Source organism: Hyperolius riggenbachi, chromosome 2, assembly GCF_040937935.1.
Source record: "Hyperolius riggenbachi isolate aHypRig1 chromosome 2, aHypRig1.pri, whole genome shotgun sequence".
In the NCBI taxonomy this organism is placed as follows: domain Eukaryota; kingdom Metazoa; phylum Chordata; class Amphibia; order Anura; family Hyperoliidae; genus Hyperolius; species Hyperolius riggenbachi.
The window spans coordinates 140,508,557-140,518,143 of record NC_090647.1 but is presented as its reverse complement, the minus strand read 5'-3'; the positions used below and the strand labels follow the sequence as shown (position 1 = coordinate 140,518,143).

The 9,587-nt window shown below is 62.1% G+C and overlaps 32 non-coding genes and 14 pseudogenes across 32 annotated transcripts; all 46 read left to right on the top strand.

Moving 5' to 3' along the window:
• Positions 1-25: 25 nt before the first annotated feature.
• LOC137551838 (5S ribosomal RNA) lies at positions 26-144 on the top strand. Its single transcript, XR_011027068.1, has one exon. It is a non-coding gene; the product is annotated as a 5S ribosomal RNA (ribosomal RNA).
• An 83-nt stretch (positions 145-227) lies between these two features.
• On the top strand, positions 228-346 carry LOC137556682 (5S ribosomal RNA). The gene has a single exon (XR_011029322.1). It is a non-coding gene; the product is annotated as a 5S ribosomal RNA (ribosomal RNA).
• Positions 347-429: 83 nt separating this feature from the next.
• Positions 430-548, top strand: LOC137558118 (5S ribosomal RNA; annotated as a pseudogene).
• An 83-nt stretch (positions 549-631) lies between these two features.
• Positions 632-750, top strand: LOC137548417 (5S ribosomal RNA; annotated as a pseudogene).
• Positions 751-833: 83 nt separating this feature from the next.
• LOC137556698 (5S ribosomal RNA) lies at positions 834-952 on the top strand. The gene has a single exon (XR_011029338.1). It is a non-coding gene; the product is annotated as a 5S ribosomal RNA (ribosomal RNA).
• An 83-nt stretch (positions 953-1,035) lies between these two features.
• On the top strand, positions 1,036-1,154 carry LOC137557058 (5S ribosomal RNA; annotated as a pseudogene).
• A 55-nt stretch (positions 1,155-1,209) lies between these two features.
• LOC137551826 (5S ribosomal RNA) lies at positions 1,210-1,328 on the top strand. Its single transcript, XR_011027066.1, has one exon. It is a non-coding gene; the product is annotated as a 5S ribosomal RNA (ribosomal RNA).
• An 83-nt stretch (positions 1,329-1,411) lies between these two features.
• LOC137557778 (5S ribosomal RNA) lies at positions 1,412-1,530 on the top strand (annotated as a pseudogene).
• An 83-nt stretch (positions 1,531-1,613) lies between these two features.
• Positions 1,614-1,732, top strand: LOC137548089 (5S ribosomal RNA; annotated as a pseudogene).
• Positions 1,733-1,815: 83 nt separating this feature from the next.
• On the top strand, positions 1,816-1,934 carry LOC137551814 (5S ribosomal RNA). Its single transcript, XR_011027064.1, has one exon. It is a non-coding gene; the product is annotated as a 5S ribosomal RNA (ribosomal RNA).
• Positions 1,935-2,017: 83 nt separating this feature from the next.
• LOC137556671 (5S ribosomal RNA) lies at positions 2,018-2,136 on the top strand. Its single transcript, XR_011029311.1, has one exon. It is a non-coding gene; the product is annotated as a 5S ribosomal RNA (ribosomal RNA).
• A 275-nt stretch (positions 2,137-2,411) lies between these two features.
• On the top strand, positions 2,412-2,530 carry LOC137548719 (5S ribosomal RNA; annotated as a pseudogene).
• An 83-nt stretch (positions 2,531-2,613) lies between these two features.
• On the top strand, positions 2,614-2,732 carry LOC137556784 (5S ribosomal RNA). The gene has a single exon (XR_011029423.1). It is a non-coding gene; the product is annotated as a 5S ribosomal RNA (ribosomal RNA).
• An 83-nt stretch (positions 2,733-2,815) lies between these two features.
• Positions 2,816-2,934, top strand: LOC137551802 (5S ribosomal RNA). The gene has a single exon (XR_011027063.1). It is a non-coding gene; the product is annotated as a 5S ribosomal RNA (ribosomal RNA).
• An 83-nt stretch (positions 2,935-3,017) lies between these two features.
• LOC137557921 (5S ribosomal RNA) lies at positions 3,018-3,136 on the top strand (annotated as a pseudogene).
• Positions 3,137-3,219: 83 nt separating this feature from the next.
• LOC137556754 (5S ribosomal RNA) lies at positions 3,220-3,338 on the top strand. Its single transcript, XR_011029393.1, has one exon. It is a non-coding gene; the product is annotated as a 5S ribosomal RNA (ribosomal RNA).
• A 72-nt stretch (positions 3,339-3,410) lies between these two features.
• On the top strand, positions 3,411-3,529 carry LOC137556752 (5S ribosomal RNA). The gene has a single exon (XR_011029392.1). It is a non-coding gene; the product is annotated as a 5S ribosomal RNA (ribosomal RNA).
• An 83-nt stretch (positions 3,530-3,612) lies between these two features.
• On the top strand, positions 3,613-3,731 carry LOC137551790 (5S ribosomal RNA). Its single transcript, XR_011027062.1, has one exon. It is a non-coding gene; the product is annotated as a 5S ribosomal RNA (ribosomal RNA).
• Positions 3,732-3,814: 83 nt separating this feature from the next.
• LOC137551778 (5S ribosomal RNA) lies at positions 3,815-3,933 on the top strand. Its single transcript, XR_011027061.1, has one exon. It is a non-coding gene; the product is annotated as a 5S ribosomal RNA (ribosomal RNA).
• Positions 3,934-4,016: 83 nt separating this feature from the next.
• LOC137556658 (5S ribosomal RNA) lies at positions 4,017-4,135 on the top strand. Its single transcript, XR_011029299.1, has one exon. It is a non-coding gene; the product is annotated as a 5S ribosomal RNA (ribosomal RNA).
• Positions 4,136-4,218: 83 nt separating this feature from the next.
• Positions 4,219-4,337, top strand: LOC137556603 (5S ribosomal RNA). Its single transcript, XR_011029245.1, has one exon. It is a non-coding gene; the product is annotated as a 5S ribosomal RNA (ribosomal RNA).
• An 83-nt stretch (positions 4,338-4,420) lies between these two features.
• Positions 4,421-4,539, top strand: LOC137558117 (5S ribosomal RNA; annotated as a pseudogene).
• An 83-nt stretch (positions 4,540-4,622) lies between these two features.
• Positions 4,623-4,741, top strand: LOC137551766 (5S ribosomal RNA). Its single transcript, XR_011027059.1, has one exon. It is a non-coding gene; the product is annotated as a 5S ribosomal RNA (ribosomal RNA).
• A 157-nt stretch (positions 4,742-4,898) lies between these two features.
• Positions 4,899-5,017, top strand: LOC137551753 (5S ribosomal RNA). The gene has a single exon (XR_011027058.1). It is a non-coding gene; the product is annotated as a 5S ribosomal RNA (ribosomal RNA).
• An 83-nt stretch (positions 5,018-5,100) lies between these two features.
• Positions 5,101-5,219, top strand: LOC137556647 (5S ribosomal RNA). Its single transcript, XR_011029288.1, has one exon. It is a non-coding gene; the product is annotated as a 5S ribosomal RNA (ribosomal RNA).
• An 83-nt stretch (positions 5,220-5,302) lies between these two features.
• LOC137555612 (5S ribosomal RNA) lies at positions 5,303-5,421 on the top strand. The gene has a single exon (XR_011028288.1). It is a non-coding gene; the product is annotated as a 5S ribosomal RNA (ribosomal RNA).
• An 83-nt stretch (positions 5,422-5,504) lies between these two features.
• LOC137557221 (5S ribosomal RNA) lies at positions 5,505-5,623 on the top strand (annotated as a pseudogene).
• An 83-nt stretch (positions 5,624-5,706) lies between these two features.
• Positions 5,707-5,825, top strand: LOC137557624 (5S ribosomal RNA; annotated as a pseudogene).
• An 83-nt stretch (positions 5,826-5,908) lies between these two features.
• LOC137551742 (5S ribosomal RNA) lies at positions 5,909-6,027 on the top strand. Its single transcript, XR_011027057.1, has one exon. It is a non-coding gene; the product is annotated as a 5S ribosomal RNA (ribosomal RNA).
• An 83-nt stretch (positions 6,028-6,110) lies between these two features.
• Positions 6,111-6,229, top strand: LOC137556636 (5S ribosomal RNA). The gene has a single exon (XR_011029277.1). It is a non-coding gene; the product is annotated as a 5S ribosomal RNA (ribosomal RNA).
• An 83-nt stretch (positions 6,230-6,312) lies between these two features.
• LOC137548601 (5S ribosomal RNA) lies at positions 6,313-6,431 on the top strand (annotated as a pseudogene).
• Positions 6,432-6,514: 83 nt separating this feature from the next.
• Positions 6,515-6,633, top strand: LOC137549281 (5S ribosomal RNA; annotated as a pseudogene).
• An 83-nt stretch (positions 6,634-6,716) lies between these two features.
• Positions 6,717-6,835, top strand: LOC137551731 (5S ribosomal RNA). Its single transcript, XR_011027056.1, has one exon. It is a non-coding gene; the product is annotated as a 5S ribosomal RNA (ribosomal RNA).
• An 83-nt stretch (positions 6,836-6,918) lies between these two features.
• Positions 6,919-7,037, top strand: LOC137557800 (5S ribosomal RNA). The gene has a single exon (XR_011029623.1). It is a non-coding gene; the product is annotated as a 5S ribosomal RNA (ribosomal RNA).
• Positions 7,038-7,120: 83 nt separating this feature from the next.
• On the top strand, positions 7,121-7,239 carry LOC137551719 (5S ribosomal RNA). Its single transcript, XR_011027055.1, has one exon. It is a non-coding gene; the product is annotated as a 5S ribosomal RNA (ribosomal RNA).
• Positions 7,240-7,322: 83 nt separating this feature from the next.
• On the top strand, positions 7,323-7,441 carry LOC137557920 (5S ribosomal RNA; annotated as a pseudogene).
• An 83-nt stretch (positions 7,442-7,524) lies between these two features.
• LOC137556750 (5S ribosomal RNA) lies at positions 7,525-7,643 on the top strand. Its single transcript, XR_011029390.1, has one exon. It is a non-coding gene; the product is annotated as a 5S ribosomal RNA (ribosomal RNA).
• A 72-nt stretch (positions 7,644-7,715) lies between these two features.
• On the top strand, positions 7,716-7,834 carry LOC137556749 (5S ribosomal RNA). Its single transcript, XR_011029389.1, has one exon. It is a non-coding gene; the product is annotated as a 5S ribosomal RNA (ribosomal RNA).
• An 83-nt stretch (positions 7,835-7,917) lies between these two features.
• LOC137551707 (5S ribosomal RNA) lies at positions 7,918-8,036 on the top strand. Its single transcript, XR_011027054.1, has one exon. It is a non-coding gene; the product is annotated as a 5S ribosomal RNA (ribosomal RNA).
• An 83-nt stretch (positions 8,037-8,119) lies between these two features.
• LOC137551695 (5S ribosomal RNA) lies at positions 8,120-8,238 on the top strand. Its single transcript, XR_011027052.1, has one exon. It is a non-coding gene; the product is annotated as a 5S ribosomal RNA (ribosomal RNA).
• An 83-nt stretch (positions 8,239-8,321) lies between these two features.
• On the top strand, positions 8,322-8,440 carry LOC137556623 (5S ribosomal RNA). The gene has a single exon (XR_011029265.1). It is a non-coding gene; the product is annotated as a 5S ribosomal RNA (ribosomal RNA).
• Positions 8,441-8,523: 83 nt separating this feature from the next.
• On the top strand, positions 8,524-8,642 carry LOC137556601 (5S ribosomal RNA). Its single transcript, XR_011029244.1, has one exon. It is a non-coding gene; the product is annotated as a 5S ribosomal RNA (ribosomal RNA).
• An 83-nt stretch (positions 8,643-8,725) lies between these two features.
• Positions 8,726-8,844, top strand: LOC137558116 (5S ribosomal RNA; annotated as a pseudogene).
• Positions 8,845-8,927: 83 nt separating this feature from the next.
• LOC137551683 (5S ribosomal RNA) lies at positions 8,928-9,046 on the top strand. Its single transcript, XR_011027051.1, has one exon. It is a non-coding gene; the product is annotated as a 5S ribosomal RNA (ribosomal RNA).
• Positions 9,047-9,203: 157 nt separating this feature from the next.
• LOC137551671 (5S ribosomal RNA) lies at positions 9,204-9,322 on the top strand. Its single transcript, XR_011027049.1, has one exon. It is a non-coding gene; the product is annotated as a 5S ribosomal RNA (ribosomal RNA).
• Positions 9,323-9,405: 83 nt separating this feature from the next.
• On the top strand, positions 9,406-9,524 carry LOC137556612 (5S ribosomal RNA). Its single transcript, XR_011029254.1, has one exon. It is a non-coding gene; the product is annotated as a 5S ribosomal RNA (ribosomal RNA).
• The last annotated feature ends 63 nt before the right edge of the window (positions 9,525-9,587 follow it).

The following is a 9,587-nucleotide window of genomic DNA, read 5'->3' as shown; positions in this document are numbered from 1 at the left end:
GCGCCGGAACGGCGCCTTGGAGGTTGCCTGCGGCCACACTAAGCCGAAAGCGCCCGCTCTCGTCAGATCGCGGAAGCTAAGCGGCTTCAGGCCTGGTTAGTAGCTGCATGGGAGACCGGCTGTGAACCCCAGGTGCTGCAGGCGTTGTTTTGGGTTTGAGGCCCAATGGCTATGAGCACGCGTGGGAAGCCTCACCTTCAAGGCGCCGGAACGGCGCCCTGGAGGTTGCCTGCGGCCACACTAAGCCGAAAGCGCCCGCTCTCGTCAGATCGCGGAAGCTAAGCGGCTTCAGGCCTGGTTAGTAGCTGCATGGGAGACCGGCTGTGAACCCCAGGTGCTGCAGGCATTGTTTTGGGTTTGAGGCCCAATGGCTATGAGCACGCGTGGGAAGCCTCACCTTCAAGGCGCCGGAACGGCGCCCTGGAGGTTGCCTGCGGCCACACTAAGCCGAAAGCGCCCGCTCTCGTCAGATTGCGGAAGCTAAGCGGCTTCAGGCCTGGTTAGTAGCTGCATGGGAGACCGGCTGTGAACCCCAGGTGCTGCAGGCATTGTTTTGGGTTTGAGGCCCAATGGCTATGAGCACGCGTGGGAAGCCTCACCTTCAAGGCGCCGGAACGGCGCCCTGGAGGTTGCCTGCGGCCACACTGAGCCGAAAGCGCCCGCTCTCGTCAGATCGTGGAAGCTAAGCGGCTTCAGGCCTGGTTAGTAGCTGCATGGGAGACCGGCTGTGAACCCCAGGTGCTGCAGGTGTTGTTTTGGGTTTGAGGCCCAATGGCTATGAGCACGCGTGGGAAGCCTCACCTTCAAGGCGCCGGAACGGCGCCTTGGAGGTTGCCTGCGGCCACACTAAGCCGAAAGCGCCCGCTCTCGTCAGATCGCGGAAGCTAAACGGCTTCAGGCCTGGTTAGTAGCTGCATGGGAGACCGGCTGTGAACCCCAGGTGCTGCAGGCATTGTTTTGGGTTTGAGGCCCAATGGCTATGAGCACGCGTGAGAAGCCTCACCTTCAAGGCGCCGGAACGGCGCCCTGGAGGTTGCTTGCGGCCACACTAAGCCGAAAGCGCCCGCTCTCGTCAGATCGCGGAAGCTAAGCGGCTTCAGGCCTGGTTAGTAGCTGCATGGGAGACCGGCTGTGAACCCCAGGTGCTGCAGGCGTTGTTTTGGGTTTGAGGCCCAATGGCTATGAGCACGCGTGGGAAGCCTGGAGGTTGCCTGCGGCCACACTAAGCCGAAAGCGCCCGCTCTCGTCAGATCGCGGAAGCTAAGCGGCTTCAGGCCTGGTTAGTAGCTGCATGGGAGACCGGCTGTGAACCCCAGGTGCTGCAGGCGTTGTTTTGGGTTTGAGGCCCAATGGCTATGAGCACGCGTGGGAAGCCTCACCTTCAAGGCGCCGGAACGGCGCCCTGGAGGTTGCCTGCGGCCACACTAAGCCGAAAGCGCCTGCTCTCGTCAGATCGCGGAAGCTAAGCGGCTTCAGGCCTGGTTAGTAGCTGCATGGGAGACCGGCTGTGAACCCCAGGTGCTGCAGGCGTTGTTTTGGGTTTGAGGCCCAATGGCTATGAGCACGCGTGGGAAGCCTCACCTTCAAGGCGCCGGAACGGCGCCTTGGAGGTTGCCTGCGGCCACACTAAGCCGAAAGCGCCTGCTCTCGTCAGATTGCGGAAGCTAAGCGGCTTCAGGCCTGGTTAGTAGCTGCATGGGAGACCGGCTGTGAACCCCAGGTGCTGCAGGCATTGTTTTGGGTTTGAGGCCCAATGGCTATGAGCACGCGTGGGAAGCCTCACCTTCAAGGCGCCGGAACGGCGCCCTGGAGGTTGCCTGCGGCCACACTAAGCCGAAAGCGCCCGCTCTCGTCAGATCGCGGAAGCTAAGCGGCTTCAGGCCTGGTTAGTAGCTGCATGGGAGACCGGCTGTGAACCCCAGGTGCTGCAGGCGTTGTTTTGGGTTTGAGGCCCAATGGCTATGAGCACGCGTGGGAAGCCTCACCTTCAAGGCGCCGGAACGGCGCCTTGGAGGTTGCCTGCGGCCACACTAAGCCGAAAGCGCCCGCTCTCGTCAGATCGCGGAAGCTAAGCGGCTTCAGGCCTGGTTAGTAGCTGCATGGGAGACCGGCTGTGAACCCCAGGTGCTGCAGGCATTGTTTTGGGTTTGAGGCCCAATGGTTATGAGCACGCGTGGGAAGCCTCACCTTCAAGGCGCCGGAACGGCGCCCTGGAGGTTGCCTGCGGCCACACTAAGCCGAAAGCGTCAGATCGCGGAAGCTAAGCGGCTTCAGGCCTGGTTAGTAGCTGCATGGGAGACCGGCTGTGAACCCCAGGTGCTGCAGGCGTTGTTTTGGGTTTGAGGCCCAATGGCTATGAGCACGCGTGGGAAGCCTCACCTTCAAGGCGCCGGAACGGCGCCTTGGAGGTTGCCTGCGGCCACACCAAGCCGAAAGCGCCCGCTCTTGTCAGATCGCGGAAGCTAAGCGGCTTCAGGCCTGGTTAGTAGCTGCATGGGAGACCGGCTGTGAACCCCAGGTGCTGCAGGCATTGTTTTGGGTTTGAGGCCCAATGGCTATGAGCACGTGTGGGAAGCCTCACCTTCAAGGCGCCGGAACGGCGCCCTGGAGGTTGCCTGCGGTCACACTAAGCCGAAAGCGCCCGCTCTCGTCAGATCGCGGAAGCTAAGCGGCTTCAGGCCTGGTTAGTAGCTGCATGGGAGACCGGCTGTGAACCCCAGGTGCTGCAGGCGTTGTTTTGGGTTTGAGGCCCAATGGCTATGAGCACGCGTGGGAAGCCTCACCTTCAAGGCGCCGGAACGGCGCCTTGGAGGTTGCCTGCGGCCACACTAAGCCGAAAGCGCCCGCTCTCGTCAGATCGCGGAAGCTAAGCGGCTTCAGGCCTGGTTAGTAGCTGCATGGGAGACCGGCTGTGAACCCCAGGTGCTGCAGGCGTTGTTTTGGGTTTGAGGCCCAATGGCTATGAGCACGCGTGGGAAGCCTCACCTTCAAGGCGCCGGAACGGCGCCCTGGAGGTTGCCTGCGGCCACACTAAGCCGAAAGCGCCCGCTCTCGTCAGATCGTGGAAGCTAAGCGGCTTCAGGCCTGGTTAGTAGCTGCATGGGAGACCGGCTGTGAACCCCAGGTGCTGCAGGCATTGTTTTGGGTTTGAGGCCCAATGGCTATGAGCACGCGTGGGAAGCCTCACCTTCAAGGCGCCGGAACGGCGCCTTGGAGGTTGCCTGCGGCCACACTAAGCTGAAAGCGCCCGCTCTCGTCAGATCGCGGAAGCTAAGCGGCTTCAGGCCTGGTTAGTAGCTGCATGGGAGACCGGCTGTGAACCCCAGGTGCTGCAGGCATTGTTTTGGGTTTGAGGCCCAATGGCTATGAGCACGCGTGGGAAGCCTCACCTTCAAGGCGCCCTGGAGGTTGCCTGCGGCCACACTAAGCTGAAAGCGCCCGCTCTCGTCAGATCGCGGAAGCTAAGCGGCTTCAGGCCTGGTTAGTAGCTGCATGGGAGACCGGCTGTGAACCCCAGGTGCTGCAGGCATTGTTTTGGGTTTGAGGCCCAATGGCTATGAGCACGCGTGGGAAGCCTCACCTTCAAGGCGCCGGAACGGCGCCTTGGAGGTTGCCTGCGGCCACACTAAGCCGAAAGCGCCCGCTCTCGTCAGATCGCGGAAGCTAAGCGGCTTCAGGCCTGGTTAGTAGCTGCATGGGAGACCGGCTGTGAACCCCAGGTGCTGCAGGCGTTGTTTTGGGTTTGAGGCCCAATGGCTATGAGCACGCGTGGGAAGCCTCACCTTCAAGGCGCCGGAACGGCGCCTTGGAGGTTGCCTGCGGCCACACTAAGCCGAAAGCGCCCGCTCTCGTCAGATCGCGGAAGCTAAGCGGCTTCAGGCCTGGTTAGTAGCTGCATGGGAGACCGGCTGTGAACCCCAGGTGCTGCAGGCGTTGTTTTGAGTTTGAGGCCCAATGGCTATGAGCACGCGTGGGAAGCCTCACCTTCAAGGCGCCGGAACGGCGCCCTGGAGGTTGCCTGCGGCCACACTAAGCCGAAAGCGCCCGCTCTCGTCAGATCGCGGAAGCTAAGCGGCTTCAGGCCTGGTTAGTAGCTGCATGGGAGACCGGCTGTGAACCCCAGGTGCTGCAGGCATTGTTTTGGGTTTGAGGCCCAATGGCTATGAGCACGCGTGGGAAGCCTCACCTTCAAGGCGCCGGAACGGCGCCCTGGAGGTTGCCTGCGGCCACACTAAGCTGAAAGCGCCCGCTCTCGTCAGATCGCGGAAGCTAAGCAGCTTCAGGCCTGGTTAGTAGCTGCATGGGAGACCGGCTGTGAACCCCAGGTGCTGCAGGCGTTGTTTTGGGTTTGAGGCCCAATGGCTATGAGCACGCGTGGGAAGCCTCACCTTCAAGGCGCCGGAACGGCGCCTTGGAGGTTGCCTGCGGCCACACTAAGCCGAAAGCGCCCGCTCTCGTCAGATTGCGGAAGCTAAGCGGCTTCAGGCCTGGTTAGTAGCTGCATGGGAGACCGGCTGTGAACCCCAGGTGCTGCAGGCATTGTTTTGGGTTTGAGGCCCAATGGCTATGAGCACGCGTGGGAAGCCTCACCTTCAAGGCGCCGGAACGGCGCCCTGGAGGTTGCCTGCGGCCACACTAAGCCGAAAGCGCCCGCTCTCGTCAGATCGCGGAAGCTAAGCGGCTTCAGGCCTGGTTAGTAGCTGCATGGGAGACCGGCTGTGAACCCCAGGTGCTGCAGGCGTTGGTTTGAGGCCCAATGGCTATGAGCACGCGTGGGAAGCCTCACCTTCAAGGCGCCGGAACGGTGCCTTGGAGGTTGCCTGCGGCCACACTAAGCCGAAAGCGCCCGCTCTCGTCAGATCGCGGAAGCTAAGCGGCTTCAGGGCGCCTTGGAGGTTGCCTGCGGCCACACTAAGCCGAAAGCGCCCGCTCTCGTCAGATCGCGGAAGCTAAGCGGCTTCAGGCCTGGTTAGTAGCTGCATGGGAGACCGGCTGTGAACCCCAGGTGCTGCAGGCGTTGTTTTGGGTTTGAGGCCCAATGGCTTTGAGCATGCGTGGGAAGCCTCACCTTCAAGGCGCCGGAACGGCGCCTTGGAGGTTGCCTGCGGCCACACTAAGCCGAAAGCGCCCGCTCTCGTCAGATCGCGGAAGCTAAGCGGCTTCAGGCCTGGTTAGTAGCTGCATGGGAGACCGGCTGTGAACCCCAGGTGCTGCAGGCATTGTTTTGGGTTTGAGGCCCAATGGCTATGAGCACGCGTGGGAAGCCTCACCTTCAAGGCGCCGGAACGGCTCCCTGGAGGTTGCCTGCGGCCACACTAAGCCGAAAGCGCCCGCTCTCGTCAGATCGCGGAAGCTAAGCGGCTTCAGGCCTGGGTAGTAGCTGCATGGGAGACCGGCTGTGAACCCCAGGTGCTGCAGGCGTTGTTTTGGGTTTGAGGCCCAATGGCTATGAGCACGCGTGGGAAGCCTCACCTTCAAGGCGCCGGAACGGCGCCTTGGAGGTTGCCTGCGGCCACACTAAGCCGAAAGCGCCCGCTCTCGTCAGATCGCGGAAGCTAAGTGGCTTCAGGCCTGGTTAGTAGCTGCATGGGAGACCGGCTGTGAACCCCAGGTGCTGCAGGCATTGTTTTGGGTTTGAGGCCCAATGGCTATGAGCACGCGTGGGAAGCCTCACCTTCAAGGCGCCGGAACGGCGCCCTGGAGGTTGCCTGCGGCCACACCAAGCCGAAAGCGCCCGCTCTCGTCAGATCGCGGAAGCTAAGCGGCTTCAGGCCTGGTTAGTAGCTGCATGGGAGACCGGCTGTGAACCCCAGGTGCTGCAGGCATTGTTTTGGGTTTGAGGCCCAATGGCTATGAGCACGCGTGGGAAGCCTCACCTTCAAGGCGCCGGAACGGCGCCCTGGAGGTTGCCTGCGGCCACACTAAGCCGAAAGCGCCCGCTCTCGTCAGATCGCGGAAGCTAAGCGGCTTCAGGCCTGGTTAGTAGCTGCATGGGAGACCGGCTGTGAACCCCAGGTGCTGCAGGCGTTGTTTTGGGTTTGAGGCCCAATGGCTATGAGCACGCGTGGGAAGCCTCACCTTCAAGGCGCCGGAACGGCGCCTTGGAGATTGCCTGCGGCCACACTAAGCCGAAAGCGCCCGCTCTCGTCAGATCGCGGAAGCTAAGCGGCTTCAGGCCTGGTTAGTAGCTGCATGGGAGACCGGCTGTGAACCCCAGGTGCTGCAGGCATTGTTTTGGGTTTGAGGCCCAATGGCTATGAGCACGCGTGGGAAGCCTCACCTTCAAGGCGCCGGAACGGCGCCCTGGAGGTTGCCTGCGGCCACACTAAGCCGAAAACGCCCGCTCTCGTCAGATCGCGGAAGCTAAGCAGCTTCAGGCCTGGTTAGTAGCTGCTTGGGAGACCGGCTGTGAACCCCAGGTGCTGCAGGCGTTGTTTTGGGTTTGAGGCCCAATGGCTATGAGCACGCGTGGGAAGCCTCACCTTCAAGGCGCCGGAACGGCGCCTTGGAGGTTACCTGCGGCCACACCAAGCCGAAAGTGCCCGCTCTCGTCAGATCGCGGAAGCTAAGCGGCTTCAGGCCTGGTTAGTAGCTGCATGGGAGACCGGCTGTGAACCCCAGGTGCTGCAGGCATTGTTTTGGGTTTGAGGCCCAATGGCTATGAGCACGCGTGGGAAGCCTCACCTTCAAGGCGCCGGAACGGCGCCCTGGAGGTTGCCTGCGGCCACACTAAGCCGAAAGCGCCCGCTCTCGTCAGATCGCGGAAGCTAAGCGGCTTCAGGCCTGGTTAGTAGCTGCATGGGAGACCGGCTGTGAACCCCAGGTGCTGCAGGCGTTGTTTTGGGTTTGAGGCCCAATGGCTATGAGCACGCGTGGGAAGCCTCACCTTCAAGGCGCCGGAACGGCGCCTTGGAGGTTGCCTGCGGCCATACTAAGCCGAAAGCGCCCGCTCTCGTCAGATCGCGGAAGCTAAGCGGCTTCAGGCCTGGTTAGTAGCTGCATGGGAGACCGGCTGTGAACCCCAGGTGCTGCAGGCATTGTTTTGGGTTTGAGGCCCAATGGCTATGAGCACGCGTGGGAAGCCTCACCTTCAAGGCGCCGGAACGGCGCCCTGGAGGTTGCCTGCGGCCACACTAAGCCGAAAGCGCCCGCTCTCGTCAGATCGCGGAAGCTAAGCGGCTTCAGGCCTGGTTAGTAGCTGCATGGGAGACCGGCTGTGAACCCCAGGTGCTGCAGGCGTTGTTTTGGGTTTGAGGCCCAATGGCTATGAGCACGCGTGGGAAGCCTCACCTTCAAGGCGCCGGAACGGCGCCCTGGAGGTTGCCTGCGGCCACACTAAGCCGAAAGCGCCCGCTCTCGTCAGATCGTGGAAGCTAAGCGGCTTCAGGCCTGGTTAGTAGCTGCATGGGAGACCGGCTGTGAACCCCAGGTGCTGCAGGCATTGTTTTGGGTTTGAGGCCCAATGGCTATGAGCACGCGTGGGAAGCCTCACCTTCAAGGCGCCGGAACGGCGCCTTGGAGGTTGCCTGCGGCCACACTAAGCTGAAAGCGCCCGCTCTCGTCAGATCGCGGAAGCTAAGCGGCTTCAGGCCTGGTTAGTAGCTGCATGGGAGACCGGCTGTGAACCCCAGGTGCTGCAGGCATTGTTTTGGGTTTGAGGCCCAATGGCTATGAGCACGCGTGGGAAGCCTCACCTTCAAGGCGCCCTGGAGGTTGCCTGCGGCCACACTAAGCTGAAAGCGCCCGCTCTCGTCAGATCGCGGAAGCTAAGCGGCTTCAGGCCTGGTTAGTAGCTGCATGGGAGACCGGCTGTGAACCCCAGGTGCTGCAGGCATTGTTTTGGGTTTGAGGCCCAATGGCTATGAGCACGCGTGGGAAGCCTCACCTTCAAGGCGCCGGAACGGCGCCTTGGAGGTTGCCTGCGGCCACACTAAGCCGAAAGCGCCCGCTCTCGTCAGATCGCGGAAGCTAAGCGGCTTCAGGCCTGGTTAGTAGCTGCATGGGAGACCGGCTGTGAACCCCAGGTGCTGCAGGCGTTGTTTTGGGTTTGAGGCCCAATGGCTATGAGCACGCGTGGGAAGCCTCACCTTCAAGGCGCCGGAACGGCGCCTTGGAGGTTGCCTGCGGCCACACTAAGCCGAAAGCGCCCGCTCTCGTCAGATCGCGGAAGCTAAGCGGCTTCAGGCCTGGTTAGTAGCTGCATGGGAGACCGGCTGTGAACCCCAGGTGCTGCAGGCGTTGTTTTGAGTTTGAGGCCCAATGGCTATGAGCACGCGTGGGAAGCCTCACCTTCAAGGCGCCGGAACGGCGCCCTGGAGGTTGCCTGCGGCCACACTAAGCCGAAAGCGCCCGCTCTCGTCAGATCGCGGAAGCTAAGCGGCTTCAGGCCTGGTTAGTAGCTGCATGGGAGACCGGCTGTGAACCCCAGGTGCTGCAGGCATTGTTTTGGGTTTGAGGCCCAATGGCTATGAGCACGCGTGGGAAGCCTCACCTTCAAGGCGCCGGAACGGCGCCCTGGAGGTTGCCTGCGGCCACACTAAGCTGAAAGCGCCCGCTCTCGTCAGATCGCGGAAGCTAAGCAGCTTCAGGCCTGGTTAGTAGCTGCATGGGAGACCGGCTGTGAACCCCAGGTGCTGCAGGCGTTGTTTTGGGTTTGAGGCCCAATGGCTATGAGCACGCGTGGGAAGCCTCACCTTCAAGGCGCCGGAACGGCGCCTTGGAGGTTGCCTGCGGCCACACTAAGCCGAAAGCGCCCGCTCTCGTCAGATTGCGGAAGCTAAGCGGCTTCAGGCCTGGTTAGTAGCTGCATGGGAGACCGGCTGTGAACCCCAGGTGCTGCAGGCATTGTTTTGGGTTTGAGGCCCAATGGCTATGAGCACGCGTGGGAAGCCTCACCTTCAAGGCGCCGGAACGGCGCCCTGGAGGTTGCCTGCGGCCACACTAAGCCGAAAGCGCCCGCTCTCGTCAGATCGCGGAAGCTAAGCGGCTTCAGGCCTGGTTAGTAGCTGCATGGGAGACCGGCTGTGAACCCCAGGTGCTGCAGGCGTTGGTTTGAGGCCCAATGGCTATGAGCACGCGTGGGAAGCCTCACCTTCAAGGCGCCGGAACGGTGCCTTGGAGGTTGCCTGCGGCCACACTAAGCCGAAAGCGCCCGCTCTCGTCAGATCGCGGAAGCTAAGCGGCTTCAGGGCGCCTTGGAGGTTGCCTGCGGCCACACTAAGCCGAAAGCGCCCGCTCTCGTCAGATCGCGGAAGCTAAGCGGCTTCAGGCCTGGTTAGTAGCTGCATGGGAGACCGGCTGTGAACCCCAGGTGCTGCAGGCGTTGTTTTGGGTTTGAGGCCCAATGGCTTTGAGCATGCGTGGGAAGCCTCACCTTCAAGGCGCCGGAACGGCGCCTTGGAGGTTGCCTGCGGCCACACTAAGCCGAAAGCGCCCGCTCTCGTCAGATCGCGGAAGCTAAGCGGCTTCAGGCCTGGTTAGTAGCTGCATGGGAGACCGGCTGTGAACCCCAGGTGCTGCAGGCATTGTTTTGGGTTTGAGGCCCAATGGCTATGAGCACGCGTGGGAAGCCTCACCTTCAAGGCGCC